This window comes from Hemicordylus capensis, chromosome 5, assembly GCF_027244095.1.
Source record: "Hemicordylus capensis ecotype Gifberg chromosome 5, rHemCap1.1.pri, whole genome shotgun sequence".
In the NCBI taxonomy this organism is placed as follows: Eukaryota; Metazoa; Chordata; class Lepidosauria; order Squamata; family Cordylidae; genus Hemicordylus; species Hemicordylus capensis.
This window is the reverse complement of record NC_069661.1, coordinates 4,826,151-4,841,531: the sequence shown is the minus strand read 5'-3', so window position 1 is coordinate 4,841,531 and position 15,381 is coordinate 4,826,151.

Genomic DNA, 15,381 nt, shown 5'->3' with positions numbered 1-15,381 from the left:
CTGCCCCTGAGCAGTAGTGCACTGGAGGGGTGGGGTACCAAAATAATAAGTAAATAAATAAGTTGTTCTCTCCAGCTATCAAAACGAGAGAGCAGCCATTTTGCAAGGCGCCCCAGCTCAGTAGGCAGAGGTCATTCCCAAACTGAGCAACAAGGGAACCTGAAGGTGGTTCAAGCTTCCAAAGCAGTTTACATAAATGAATACATGAATGAATGAGATGGCTTCCTGTCCCCGAAGGGCTCACAATCTAAAAAGAAACAGCCAACAACAACAACAGCCACTGGAGGGATGCTGTGCTGGGGGTGGATAGGGCCAGTTGCTCTCCCCGCTGCTCAATAAAGAGAATCCCCACTTTAAAAAGGGGCCTCTTTGCCCAGCTTATCATCATTTATTTATTATTTATAAATAATAGTTAGCAGTTATACTCCTGCTAAGTAGTATGAGAGAAGAACAACAGCCACGCCACCACCTTAAAAGGTGGCTCTTCACCTACTTAGCAAGGTTGTCAACTTGAACGCTAAAGCTTTTGCTGGATTTCCGCCCTCAAGATAGGTTTTTCCCCAGTATTTTGCACAATAGCAAGCCATTAAAATCTCCAGGTCAGCTTTCGTTAGTTGCCCGGTCCAATGCCAACTGCTGGAGACTCCAGGCCAGTCTTGGAGGGCTGACAAGCTTTGATGCCAGCTGGCAGGAATTCTTGTGGCATCAGCTGTCTGGAACTGAACTTGCAGGGATGAGGAGGCTTGGTGGGACGCATCCACTTTCTGCAGCAGCGGAAGCAAGGTTCTTTCATTTTCGGTGGCCTGGCGGCAGCAGCAAAGACAACTTCTCTAACCAGCGGCCACTCCTGGCTGCCATATTTCCCCAGCCACACAGAAACACACTTCTCCATGTCGTGTTGCAATGCAATGTGGGTCATTTGGGGGCAAAATAAAATATGGCAGGCAGCAACTGCTGGCCAAAACACCATTGTTCCATTGGCCCAGCCATCCAGAATTAGAGTTGCCATGCCCTGCAAAATTCCGGGTTTCACCCAGATTTTAAGCATCTCACCCAGATTGCTTACCCCTCCCAGATTTGCCTGGGTTTCAGCTTTCATTTTTTTAAAAAAGCTAAGCTCTAGCTCTTGTAGAAGCGGAGTTATGGAGCAAAACGTGCAGTCCCTATTCGGCTCGAAAATTATTTCCAAGCCAGTTCACATAATATGCAAATTAGGCACCCGGATTTGGAAAGTCAGAATAGGGTAACCCTACCCAGAATGAAGGAAACCCACTCCAAGGGCCCACCAGGGGCCATCTTACTGAGGGAGTTGGCCCCTTTAGCAGAGGTACTCTGACCCCTGGACTTTGGGGCTGAAGTTCACAGCCTCCACAACCCCTGCGGGCCCCCCAAATCCGCTTTAATCTGTCCTGGGTGGTGTGGTTGCCTGGCCAAGCATGATGATGCTTAATTTGCAGCTGGGGGGGGTGGGCGCTCCAAAGGTCTTTAGGTCCAGGCTCCAAAATTACCTAGGTGCACTTCTGCCCATTAGCTGTTCCAGAGATCTGATGCCGCAATAACTCTTGAGAAGGGCAGATGTGTGTGGGGCTTTTCTTGAGTGGCAGAGACATACATATGTTATATACACACACCATAAATATATGTGTGTGTAAATATATATTTATGTATGGGTGTGTGTAGATCGATAACATAAATAATATTAATTTCCATCCTTACATATGTATACATATTCCGTTCATATCCTGCCTTGCACATAAAAACAATATTCAGCAAAACAGTAAATATTCATTAAACAAAGCAGATGTAAAAGTAGAGCAGCAGATAAAGCCAACTTCAGCTAGTATGAAAAAGATGATTTGACTGGTGTGGAAAATAGTTACAATCTGGCAGCAGGAGAAGGTCCCGGGGGAGAGCATTCCATTCACACAGCAGCCAAAAAATGGCCAGTCAACCACAGTCTAATAGCAGCAGCACTCAGAGAAAGGCCTTCAACTGCACCATGCTTAATGCACAGGCAGGTAGGTGCAGGAAACGGTGTGTCTAATTCATGATGGGAGGAGAGCTGGTCTTGTGGTAGCAAGCATGCATTGTCCCCTACACTAAGTAGGGCCCATCCTGGTTTGCACTTGAATGGGAGACTACATATGTGAGCACTGTAAGAGATTCCCCTTAGGGGATGGGGCTGCTCTGGGAAGAGCATCTGCCTGCTTGCATGCAGAAAGTTCCACATTCCTTCCCTGGCATCTCCAAGATAGGGCAGAAAGAGATTCCTCCCTGCAACCTCGGAGGAGCTGCTGCCCATCTGTGTAGACGATACTAAGCTAGATGGACCAAGGGTCCAACTTTGTAGAAGGCAGCTTCCTATGCTCCTATACCTTGTGCAAAGCTCCAATATTCACAATATAAGAACAAGTAACCAGTGTTAGTATGTTGCAACAACAAGATACAACTGCGGCAGCTTACAAATCTGCTGGGCAAAAGAACAGTGAGCCAATCAAAACAGTAGCAACTGGTGAGGATGTATATCTTCCAAGCTTTGCTATGCTAGATTAAGAAAAATTCAGTCATGATTAAGTCCTAAATCTCCAGATGTTGCTTGACAGCCTCATCCCCAGCCACATCTGTCAAAGGGGGTGATGGGAGTTGTAATCCAACCACATCTGGGGAGCCAAGTTTGAGAACCTCTCTGTCCTAAATGTAGATTTACTATTGAATTTTTACCTGAGCAATTTAAAAAAATGCTTCTCTAGCCCTTCTAATTACAGAGGTATTACTAGATGGAATACAGCAAAGTGCATGGCTATGAACGACAATAGCACTTACATTTATATACCGCTTTATAGCCGGAGCTCTCTAAGCGGTTTACAATGATTTTTAGCATATTGCCTCCAACATTCTGGGTACTCATTTTACCGACCTCAGAAGGATGGAAGGCTGAGTCAACCTTGAGCCCCTGGTCAGGATCGAACTTGTAACCTTCTGGTTACAGGGCAGCAGTTTTTACCACTGCGCCACTAGGGACAAGGAAGGAAAGCAATGGTGTTCCACATCCTTTCCCTCCGTGGCACACGCTGACACTGGAGGAGGAGGCGGGGCCAGGATTTCAGCATCTCCTAGTCAGTTATAACTGTTGTTTTGCTTTGCTTGGCTCTTGCTGTATTATTATTATTATTATTATTATTATTACATTTATATCCCGCTCTTCCTCCAAGGAGCCCAGAACGGTGTACTACATATTTGAGTTTCTCTTTCACAACAACCCTGTGAACTAGGTTAGGCTGAGAGAGAAGTGACTGGCCCAGAGTCACCCAGCAAGCATCATGGCTGAAAGGGGATTTGAACTCAGGTCTCCCCGCTCCTAGTCCAGCACTCTAACCACTACACCACGCTGGCTTTCCAGCCGGGCAAGGTGAGCATTGATTTTTCATCACTTGAGCACAAATTGGTGAGCATATAGGATTCATTTTCCTGCCTTGACAACATCTTGGGTATTCCTTGCCACTTTCCATGGGAGGAAAAACATCATTTGCAGTGCATATGCTATTTCATTGAATGCATGCATAAATAAAATACCCTGTTTTCTCCCTCTCCCTCAACTGCCGTGGTGGGCAACTCGTTGAAAGTGCCAACTCTCTGCGGCAGCTGTGAAAAAGGCCAATTCCATTCTAGGGATCATTAGGAAGGGGATTGAAAATAAGAATGCAAGTATCATACTGCCCTTGTACATATCTATGGTGCAGCCACATTTGGAATACAGAGTACAGTTCTGATCACCGTATCTTAAGGGGGACATTGTAGAACTGGAAAAGGTGCAAAAGAGGGCAACCAGGATGATCAGGGGTTTGGAGCACCTTCCTTATGAGGCAAGGCTACAGCATCTGGGGCTCTTTCGCTTGGAAAAGAGGTGACTATGAAGATACATGATAGAGGTATATAAAATTATGCATGGAGTAGAGAGAGTGGACAGCAAGAAATATTTCTCCCTCTCTCACGTCATCCCATGAAACTGAAGATCGGGAAATTTAGGACCAACAAAAGGAAGTACTTTTTCACACAGTGCATAATTGATCGGTGGAATTCGCTGCCATGGAATGTGGCAATGGTCACTAGCTTGGGTGGCTTTACAAGGGACAATTTCATGGAGTACAGGTCTATTAATGGCTACTAGTCTGGTGGCTGTGGGCCATCTCCAGCTGCAGAGGCACAATGCCTCTCAATATCAGTTGCAGGCGAGCAGCAGCGAGAGAAAGGGCATGCCCTCGCCTCTTGCTTGTGGACTTTCCAGAGGCATCTGGTGGGCCACTGTGTGAAACAGGATGCTGGACCTGATAGGCCTTGGGCCTGATCCAGCAGGGCTGCTCTTATATTATGTCTGTTGAGAAATCAAAGGGCCTTGCAGTCCTGCTGAGACTCTGGAGGGCAAAGAAACTCCTGGGCCTACACCCCTGCCTGTGCCAGCAGCACTCCAGCACTGGTTCAGATGTTGGCCACTGTGTATACTGAAGTCCTGCAGAAGTTAGTGCTTCCTCCAGTCTGGGAATCACTGAGAAGCCTGGGCTGAGTGGAGAACAGAGTCAGGGGCTGCCCTGCAAGCCAAGCAGGTAGCCTGATCTCCCATCCCAACCACACCCCAAGGGGCATCACAGAGACTTGTGATGTCTCTGCAAAATCTGGTTTATTTACAAATGTGCATGCTGAGCATCAGGGGGAGGTGAACAGCCTGCCCTCCTGCCAGGCAGCAGGCCTGTTATCTCACAGCCCTCCCCTGCTCCCCATCTGTGCATTCCGTCAGCTCTCCATTCAGCCTTTCTGATGCTTGCTCAATGCTCAGTCTGTTTCTGTCTCATACAGAAGCGGCAAAATGGATGTTTCTTTCTACTCACACCCCACTCCTCCCTTTAGCTGGGGAGGGGGGATATCTCACCTCACAAGCCCCTGAGGAGGCGCCTCCATTCAGAATATTCCAGAGAGTGATCCCCTGCATGTCTCCCAAATACCTTCTGAGCATTAGCAGAGCTGAATTTGTTACTCTCTGGACCGGGGTGGATGACCTGAGGCTCTCAAGATGTTGCAACTACCAATTCCTTTTAGCTGGAGATGATTGGAGTTGTAGTCTAAGGAGAACTGGTCTTGTGCTAGCAAGCAGGAATTGTCCCCTTTGCTGTCTTGATGAATTGCCTGCCTCCACATTCATTTCCAGAAAGAAATGGTCTCAGACTGGATATCCAAATCAACAGCAGCATCTTTTCATCTTGGAAGTGTTAAGTTTTGCCCCCATAATAGATTGGGAACTCTCTCCCACAGTATCCTCAAACCAGCATGGGCTAGTCATTTGCTGGTCACCCGTGCAGGCTGGTCATTCGACCTCATGGATGATCAGCCGGTTTGGCTCTAGTTAAAGGTGGAGCTCTGTACTCCTCGGCTTGAGGGGGAAGGGCACCAACACCAAACTTGGCCTAAGACCCCCAAACCCAGGGCTGGCCCTGAGTGCCTCCTGGCCTGGTTAAGAATGCCGGACTAGGTGGCCCTTGGTCTAATCCCGCAAGGTGCTTGTTCTGTTTCTTCGCAGAAGTGCATCCTCCGGATCACTTAATATAGGCTAATTATGCCCTAATTGTTAAGGGATCCTGTGTATGCCCTTTTGCTTTGTAAACTTAACACACCAGTAGACCCCAAGGAATTCTAGCAGGAAAATCTTGTTGACAATGCAAGGCTGAAGTCAGCCCAGCTCTGATATTGAGCACGTTCCAGAAACACATTCTACCGAGCAATGCTGATATAATACCTTCGCTTGCATGTTATGCAAGCCCTGCTTGCTCCCGGCAGGATGTTGGCAACAGCCTATTTTAAATCTTCCCACATGACGACGTCTAATGCTCCAGAAAGAGAAAATAAAAATGATCTCTTCAGCTTCAGCTTCGATGATGCACTTACAAGTGCTTCTGGATTTGATTCAAACTGGCTTGCGGGAGGTTCTTTGAGGAAAACACACACAGCCACTTATGGATTTTCCTGTGGAAGAAATGTTTGGGGGCTTAGTTCCTCCTCTTCCCCCACCCCACCTCTCTACCCGCACACATACAAACACACACACACACACACACACACACACACACGGAGGAAATTGGTCCATCGTTTCTAAAATGTAACATTTGCAGAAAAAGCTCTCACTCTTGGTGGCTTCTCCGCTATTGTAAAATCAGCTGCTTTAATAACCTGCCAGTGAGGGTGGAACAGGTTGTTCTTCTGAGTGTGGATTTAGGTTTAAAAATAAAGAGAAATGTGTGCTTCATGAAGGAGAGTGGGGGGGGGGCTGATCTGACATAGGAGGGAAACAACAAGAAACAGGAACTCTGGCAGCGTGCTGAAACCATGTTAAAACAGCCAGTTTGCTGAATCCAGCTAAGCAGGATGTGTCTGATCCAGAAAAGACTGCAACCGGCAGAGCAGCCTGTCTTCTGGCAACCAAGATACCCACTTTTCAAATCAACATTCTTCTAAGTGGGGGTTCCCAATCTTGGGTCCCCGGTTCTTGTTGGGTCCCCATCATACCCAGCCGCAATGGCTACAGGAAACCCCCCACACCTGCATTATTGTGTTTGGCCTGAATGTCTGGACCAGTCCTCAGTCACGCTGTCCTGCATCAAAATCAGTAACTCACAAGACAAAGGAAAGGGTGAGTCGCTTGGGTTTCAGCACCCTGGAGAGTGCCAAGGGCCAGAGATGGGATGAGGCCTTAAATACCTCTAGGCCAGGGGTGGGGAACCTTGGCCCTCCAGCTGTTTTTGAACTACAACTCCCACCATCCCCACTTGTGGCTGGGGATGATGGGAGTTGTAGTTCAAAAACAGCTGGAGGGCCAAGATTCCCCACTCCTGCTCTAGGCTCAGACTACCCCTCCCTGGCTCTCCTCCCTGCCTGGAGAGCAGAAGACTTCAAAGCGGCAGCCCTCTGACTTGGGGTCTAGGACTCCTCCACTCTATCAAGTCCCTCCTGGCCCGTTGCTGGCACAGGCGTGCAAGCTTGCCAGGAGGGGGAGATACTTGGCATGAAAGAGGCCAGTTCATTAGGCAGCTCGGACTCAGGTTCACTGAGTTCCCCTTGTGGGATCTCTGCTTCTGGGGTCTTCCAGCAGGCAGGCTGATCTCCCTTATGGGAAACTAGAATGGGAATGGGGAATCATGCCTGAGATGTAAACCAGACATGTAAACCAGGCAAAGTATCACGTTGTAACTGTATTCCTTTATTTCTTTTATTTTACAAGGTTCTGTTGAGCTCAGCTGTCAGGCAAGACTTCTAAGACATCTTAGAAAAGCAAACCTGTTGGCAGTCAGAAGCCTAATCCTAAGAAACTACTCTTTCAACACCATCACTTGGTGTTACAGAAGTGTGACATGATCACCTACCATTCATTTGTTCTCTTGGCTATTACCACATTGGTCATGCAATTAACTTCTGCCTCGCTTACATTCTGTTTTGTTCCTGTTATGGAATGGGCACCTTTTACTCCATCTGAAAAAAATGAAACAAATCATATTTTCCATTAGCACTTTCTTCCTCCCCAAAAGCTGGGAGGGATTTATTTGTTTGTTTGTTTATCTAGCACATTTTTACACCGCCCCATACAGAAGTCCTTGGGTGGTTCACAGTCCAAAAATAACCATTAAAATATTAACACTATTGTATTTAAATACAAATAAAAAATCAACAGGCATTTGCAAAGCTTATTCTGTTAAATTGTCACTGTTTTTCCTCTACAGTGGCCGAAACCTGAATGGAGTTTGCTTTTAGCCATCCTGGTAAGAGGACAGGATTACTCGAGGCGCCACACACTCTGCCAAGGCAATTGTCTGTTTTGAAATGCAAGGTAAATAAATTAGATGGGGCCATTTGATAAAGGGAGGATTAAATAACAGGCATAGGGAGGACTGATGAAATTTGCCACACACTATTACATAGTCAATTCTGCTTCTTTGTGATTCTCTCTCGCTTCTCCCTCTCTCTGCTGGTTTAAGTGCTCCAAACTCCGTAGCATAAATATATCTAAACAAGATTTGAATACCTTCTTACACAATAACATCCCGCTTATCCAAAAGTCTGTCTGTCTGCTTCCCCCCGCCTCCTGGAATGACTATACTGGCATGGGTACAAGAGGCATTTTGGGAAAGCCAAGAGAGAGGAGAAGGTAACTGACTTTTTTTTAAGGGGGGAGGACCTGCAACCTTCCCGCTGGGAGATAATGCCCCACCCAAATGCCCCTTTTCCCCTGGGAAATGCATACGTGGTTACATTTGAATTCTGGGACTTCCTCAAGGAAATTTAGTTAGGATGTCAGCCAATGCCTTGGTGATATCAGCAGTCATTGCACCAGTCCCCACACACACATGAAAAAAGAAATGCACATCTGGTAACCAAATGGCAAAATCTGCCAGACCTGGGAGCAAAGGACCAAGAACGAGGGCAACTTGATGTAGGGGTCCTCCAGTTAGAACCTCCCATATATTTTAAATCTCAAAAGGCAGCAGCCTTGGGAGGCAATAATGCTCTGCTGCAGGGGAGTATAACCTTTGATCCTGGTGCTGTTCCCTCAAGTTAAATCCTGGCCCCTAGAGCTATTGTTGGCTGTAGACGGTAAAACTTACAGGCACAAAATGGTATCAGTGTTTCCAATGTATTTTGCAACATCTTTCTCAAGGAAATGCTTCAGTACTTTATGAACCAGCTCGGGAAAACTGCATTGAAGTGGAATGTCTCTCTGTAGGTGGTTTGCTGGGAATCCTTCTCTGGCTCAGACGTAAAATCCAAGCGAGAAAAGCATTTGGGTGCTCATGAAGCTTGCCCTTTGAAGCTAGTCTTCTGGTCGCAAGCATGAATTGTCCTCTTTGCTAAGCAGAGTCTGCCCTAGTTTGCATTTGAATGGGAGGCTATGAGGCTGCTCATACGCGCAGCAAAGATCGGGCGATGTGGCTCCCGCCGGAGGCACAGCAACAAACCCGCCTCTGGAGTCTGCTTCCAAAATGAGGTAAAGGGAGCAAGCACTCTCTTGGCCTCATTCTGTTGATCATCTGCCAGCCCTGACTCCAGGGCTCCTGGCTGGCATCGGAGGGGAGATCCCCATAATGCACTGCACACTCGTGAGGTGCATTATGGGATTTCCGGGGGGGCATCATGTCCCAGCCCCAACCCTCTTCTGCTGCTGCTGCTGGGGAGAACTGGAGTCCATGTGGGCACGAAATCCGTGCATCTAACATGGATGTGACAATCATCTGCGGGGGAGGTAAGGTTTTGCAGCCTTCCTTCCCGCACGCCCCAAGCCCTTTCTCACGGATTTTGAGAAAGGGCCCTATGTGTGAGCACTGGAAGATATTCCCCATAGCGGATGAGACCACTCTGGAAGAGCATGCATGCAGAAGGTTCCAAGTTCCCTCCCTGGCAGCATCTCCAGATATTGCTCAGAAATACCCGCACCTGCAACCTTGGAGAAGGTGCTGCCAGTCTGTGTAGACAATGCTGAGTGAGCTGGACCAATGGTCTGACTCAGTATAGGACAGCTTCCTATGTCAGCTTTATAAGTGCCTAAAAGCCCACTTCTGAGCCCAACCTGGGCGAACGTTACCAGCATTTCTGTGGGTGCTTCTGGACCGCTCTCCAGCTGGCTTCCTTGTTCAGACCTGTTTGCGTCTTCCCATTCCACTTGAGGCTGGCAGACACACATTCATGCCACAGCATACAGGATCCGCTTGCCTCTGCGGGCTGGTCCTCACAGGTCCACCACCACAGACGGAGCCCTGCCTTTGCCTCATATCACCTCAGTTTCAATATTTCTCCATGGAGCATTTCACACATTCAGTCATGACTCACTGGGTGACAAGTCCTCCAGTGATGAGGCAGGGAGTGATGTACATGCCTGTGTGAATCAACCCCTGTCCCCCCCTTCCCCGCCCCACCCCAGTCCTCCTTCCACCCTCTGCTTGCAGTTCTGCCAGTTTGGGGGACGCTGGGGGGGGATGAAACACTGTGCAGTTCCTCAGCATGCAAAACAGCCAGCCAGAGATATAACTGGCATGCTAACCCTCACACTGAGAGACAACTGTGGGATCAATGGTGCCGAACACCAGAGGAAGTCTCACAGGCCCAAGGTTGCACTGAGACATGAGACTGGTGCCTGGTCCGGACCTCTTCAGCCTGCAGGTAGGGGCTCACATGTCTGAATGCTCCTCCATACCAAAAGACAATCCCTTGCACCTAGAAAACTTGCCTGTCAAGGAGGAGCCTAGACTACACTAGACCCCTTCTTCTCCCTGACAGATTAGTGTTCTGTGCAGAGGGCATTTGGTTTATTTATGTACTTGTTCATTTGTTTTTTTACTTAACATATTTATATACCAAATATGCCCAAACCTCATGTCTCTGGGCAGTTTACAATAAAACAACACAGATTAAAACAAAATTTAAAATTTAAAATTTTAAAAACAATGATCAATTCCATTAATTAAAAGCCTGGATGAACCAATGCATCTTCACAGCCCTTTCAAAAGCTGTCAGAGATGGGGAGGCTCTTATTTCAACAGGGAGTGCATCTCAAAGCCCTGGGGTGGCAATGGAGAAGGCCCGTCCCTGAGTAGCCACCAGACGAGCCGGTTAGGATGGGTCTTTTGCTAGAGTGGCAGTATATAGGCACAGCAGTGCCTATATATTTAAAGTGAGAAGGAGCAAGTAGTTCTGCGTAGAATGAATGGAGCCTCTCATGTGCTGTGAATTTGGTTTGTATCCTATTGTCAGCCCATGAGTTACAGGGTGTTGTCTGTACTTTGTGTGGCCACCATCTTGGACCAATGTGACAGTCTGGTAAAAGGATGCCCCCACTGGGGTCCCCTTGCCCCGCTCCAGCCATTTGCTGTGAATTTGGTTTGTATCAAACTGCAAATGCAGAAGTTATCTGAGGGACACTAACACACACATAGACGTGATGACCTCATAAGCTTTCTTCCCTCCAGAGAGTAGGGTAAAAGCAAAATTCTGCCATTATTAGCTTTGAGCATTCTGTTGTTCATAAAAACTCCCTGGAATTTTATATACATCATCCAGATGAAAAGCACCACTGCCCCTTTGTTCCCTCTAACAGGGATTCCCAGATGTTGTTGACTACAACTCCCAGTATCCCCAGTTACAGTGGCCTTTGGCTGGGGATTCTGGGAGTTATAGTCAACAACATCTGAGAATCCCTGTTAGAGGGAACACTAAAGTGTGCCGTTGAGTTGGTGTCAACTCCTGGTGACCACAGAGCCCTGTGGTTGTCTTTGGTAGAATACAGGAGGGGTTGACCATTGCCATCTCCCATGCAGTACGAGATGATGCCTTTCAGCTTCTTCCTATATCACTGCTACCCGATATAGGTGTTTCCCATAGTCTGGGGAACATACCAGCGCGGATTCGAACCAGCAACCTCTGGCTTGCTAGTCAAGTCATATCCCCACTGCATCACTGCCCCCCTCCAAATGTGATATAAACCCATTGAAAAATAGCCAAAATACAGCAGTTTAAAAATCAACTCCTAAAAAGAAAGGGTTAATGTGCTGGCAACATTTTTCTAACAGGCAGTACCTTTGTTTGTTTGTTTATTTGCTTGTTTGTTTGCGTTCCTTCAATTTTATCCAGAATTTCAGGTCTATGTTGGACGAAGTGCCTTTTGTTTGAAATAAATCCATCAAGTATTCTTTTGAGTTATTACTGTCTGAAGTCCCCATGATTACAATTTTAGGTCTAAGTGTAGTGCTTCTCTTTTGATTGTTGCTGCTAGATTTTCTAGCTTACGACTGTATTTTTGAAAATTGTTTTCTAGTAATAATTATTCTAAGTAATAATCTTTGTTAAGCCACCTTGGGAGTCATTTGGGCTTCTAAGCACACAGTATTATTATTATTATTATTATTATTATTATTATTAATTCGATTTCTATACCGCCCTTCCAAAAATGGCTCAGGGCGGTTTACAAAGAGAAATAAAGCAAATAAGATGGCTCCCTGTCCCCAAAGGGCTCACATTCTAAAAAGAAACATAGGACACACACCAGCAACAGTCACTGGAAGTACTGTGCTGGGGGTGGATAGGGCCAGTTACTCTCCCCCTGCTAAATAAAGAGAATCACCACGTTAAAAGGTGCCTCTTTGCCCAGTTAGCAGGGGTATTCTATGAACAACTCTTGTACTGAAGCAGTCTATTGGCCCATCCAGATCAGTCGTATCTATTTTGACTACCAGTGACTCTCAGTGTCTCAGTCAAAGGTCCTCCCACACCAGAGATGCCACAGTCTGAACCTGTGACTTTCTGCGTGTGAAGCATGCTGCTCTGCTACTGAGTTCTGCCCCTTCCACAAAGTGATTGATCAATCCTGTAACAAAACAAAACAAAACAAATGTAAGAGCATTTGATCACAGGAACCAGCTGTCTTAACTGGGGCAGCCCGGACACAGATTAGCGGTTTTGTTTTGTTGTTTTGTTCAAAAGACTTCTAGCCTACACCTTTACACACACACACAAAGGTGCCAGGATGACTTACAAAGTTAGAATGAACAATACAAACAGTATAGCACATTCAAAAACACTGGTCAAGATACAAAGATAAATTCAGACACCAGGAGATAATTAGGAAGGGGATTGAAAATTGAAAATGCTAATATCATAATGCATTTATACAAATCTATGGTGTGGCCACATTTGGAGTACTGCGTACAGTTCTGGTCACTGTATCTTAAGAAGGACATTGCAGAACTGGAAAAGGTGCAGAAGAGGGCAACCCAGATGATCAGGGGCCTGGAGCACCTTCCTTATGAGGCAAGGCTACAACACCTGGTGGGGCTATTTAGTTTAGAAAAAAAGATGACTGCGGGGAGACATAAGAGAGGTCTATAAAATCATGAATGGTGTGGAGAACGTGGATAGAGAGCAATTTTTCTCCCTCTCTCACAACATTAGAACCAGGGGTCGTTCCATGAAACTGAGAGGGGTATGCACAAAACTGGTTTTGCCGGTTTGGCTCAGTTTGGGTCCAGTTGAGCTGGACCCGGTTCGAGTTCAAACCGAGCTGATTCAACTGGCTCAGAGCTAGACAGAGAGGACTCGCTCAGCTCAGGGCAGGGAGCAAATATGTACTTACGAGTAAAAGCTGCAGCTGCTGCGGTGGTGGAGGCCATGGCGAAGGAGGCTGTGGGGTTGCAGTGGCAGCCCCCTCCCAACCCCACCAGCCTCGCCTTGAGTAGCTGGGCCAGCAGCGGCCCGGTTCAGGCCTTCTGTATCCCGGTTCACAGTGGCCATTTTCCTGACCGCTGTGCATGTGCAAAGGCCATGTATGTGACCATGGCTCGATCCCAAACCTGTCAAGCCCAGTTCAAACCAAGCCAGCTCACACACTCATAGAAGCCCGGCTAGCACACCTCTAGAAACTGATTGCCAGGAAATTTAGGACCAAGAAAAAGAAGTACTTTTTTACACAGTTCATAATTAATCTACAGAATTCTATGCCATGGGCTGTGGTGATAGCCACCAGTTTTGATGGCTTTAAAAGGGGTTTAGACAGATTCAAGGAGGACAAATCTATCACGGGCTACTAGTCTGGTGGCTATAGGCCACCTCCAGCCTCAGAGGCACACTGCCTCTCAATACCAGTTGCAGGGGAGTAACCGCAAGAGAGAGGAGGGCATGCCCTCACCTCTTGCCTGTGGGCTTCTCAGAGTCAGAGGCATCTGGTAGGCCACTGAGTGAAACAGGCCTTGGGCCTGATCAGCAGGACTGTTCTTATGCCCACTGATCTAAAAGCTTGCCTGAATAAAACCATCTTCACCAGCTGCATAAAACAGAGAGGGAGGGAGCGAAACCAGGCCTCCCTAGGGAGCACCTTCCTAGGGGAATGGGGGGCACATGCAGAGCCCTGTATGACTGCCAGAGGAACTTCAGCTGGAAGCAGCATATGCAGGAGACCCTCTCTGCATATTATCTTATAAGATATGATTTTATAAGGTGGGCAGATCCATGTAGGAGAAGGTATCCATCAGGTAACCTGGTCCTGAACTGTGACATGATTAAAATGTAATCACCAGCTCTTTGAATCACAGCCAGAACCAAACAGGTTCATGAACCTCTGAGGGTTGGATCAAGGAGGGATATGTTTGAAGTTGGGAACACACTCAGGACCCCAGTGAAATAGAAGTGACAGTTTTATTACATTTAAATTCTTTTTAAAAAATTAAGCTTTCAGCATGTACAGTTCCAGCTCTTGGTGGTTTTTGTTTTCCATCACACTAAAAACTATGCAATCATATTAATCATTGTGTACAACGACTCCAGCGGAAGTGATGAGCAGTAATGCTCAGAGAAGAGGGTTGGGGTGCAGGCAGAGAACACTCGGTGATTCAATCTGTGCTCTAGACCTTGCCTAATGATCACCTGGCAGAATCACAACAATGCCCTCCCAACGCCATCGCTGTGCACACGTTCTTTGCAAACCATTCTCTTCCCCCAGCACCTTTGTTTATTGCATTGTGCTCCATTTTCAGGTTTCCAGGGAAATACTTTTGTGTGCTTGAAGCAATGCTGAAGCCAATTTTATTCCACTGTTGAAAGAGAAGAGGAAATAGCCCCATGTGATGTAGGATTTGCCATGTTTCCAGTGACTGCATAGAAAAATCTCCAGTGCGTTTTGTTTTGGAGTCTGCACATTTTCCAAAATAAAACCCAGTTCCTGCCCCAAAAGACATGCAGTGCCATTACAACTTTGTCAGGCCTTGGCAAGGAACAGGCTCCAGTCTGTCAGATTCCAGGACTTGAGAAGGGCTAAATGTCAGTCCAGAAGCAGGTGCAGGGTCCAAAACAGGAAGGGTTCATCTACCATGACAGCAAGAGGGGATCAGGAGGGCCAGGAGCAGGGATGTTGCCATGCCCCCCAAAGGATCAGGGGTCCAGCCAGGCCCAGAGCATCACGGCGCCATTAGGTGTCACAAATTTTATATTACTTCTTGTTGCTGCCGCTGCCACTGCCACTGCCACAAGAACATAAAAACAGACCTGCTGGATCAGGCCCAAGGAGGCCCATCTAGTCCAGCATCCTGTTTCCCACAGTGGCCCACCAGATGCTGCTGGAAGTCCACAGGCAGGAGTTGAGGGCAGGCCCTCTCTCCTACTGCTGTTACTCCCCTGCAACTGGGACTCAGAGGCATCCTGCCTCTGAGGCTGGAGGGGGCCATTAGCCCAGCATTGACACCTGGCTCTTCCCCTAGCAGCATACCTGAGTTCTAAGGAGCTTCCTCAGTAGGCAAAAAGTGGGGCATAAAGCCACTCCTTGAGATTCAGACCACACAAATGGTTAATAGCCAAATATAGCTGTTA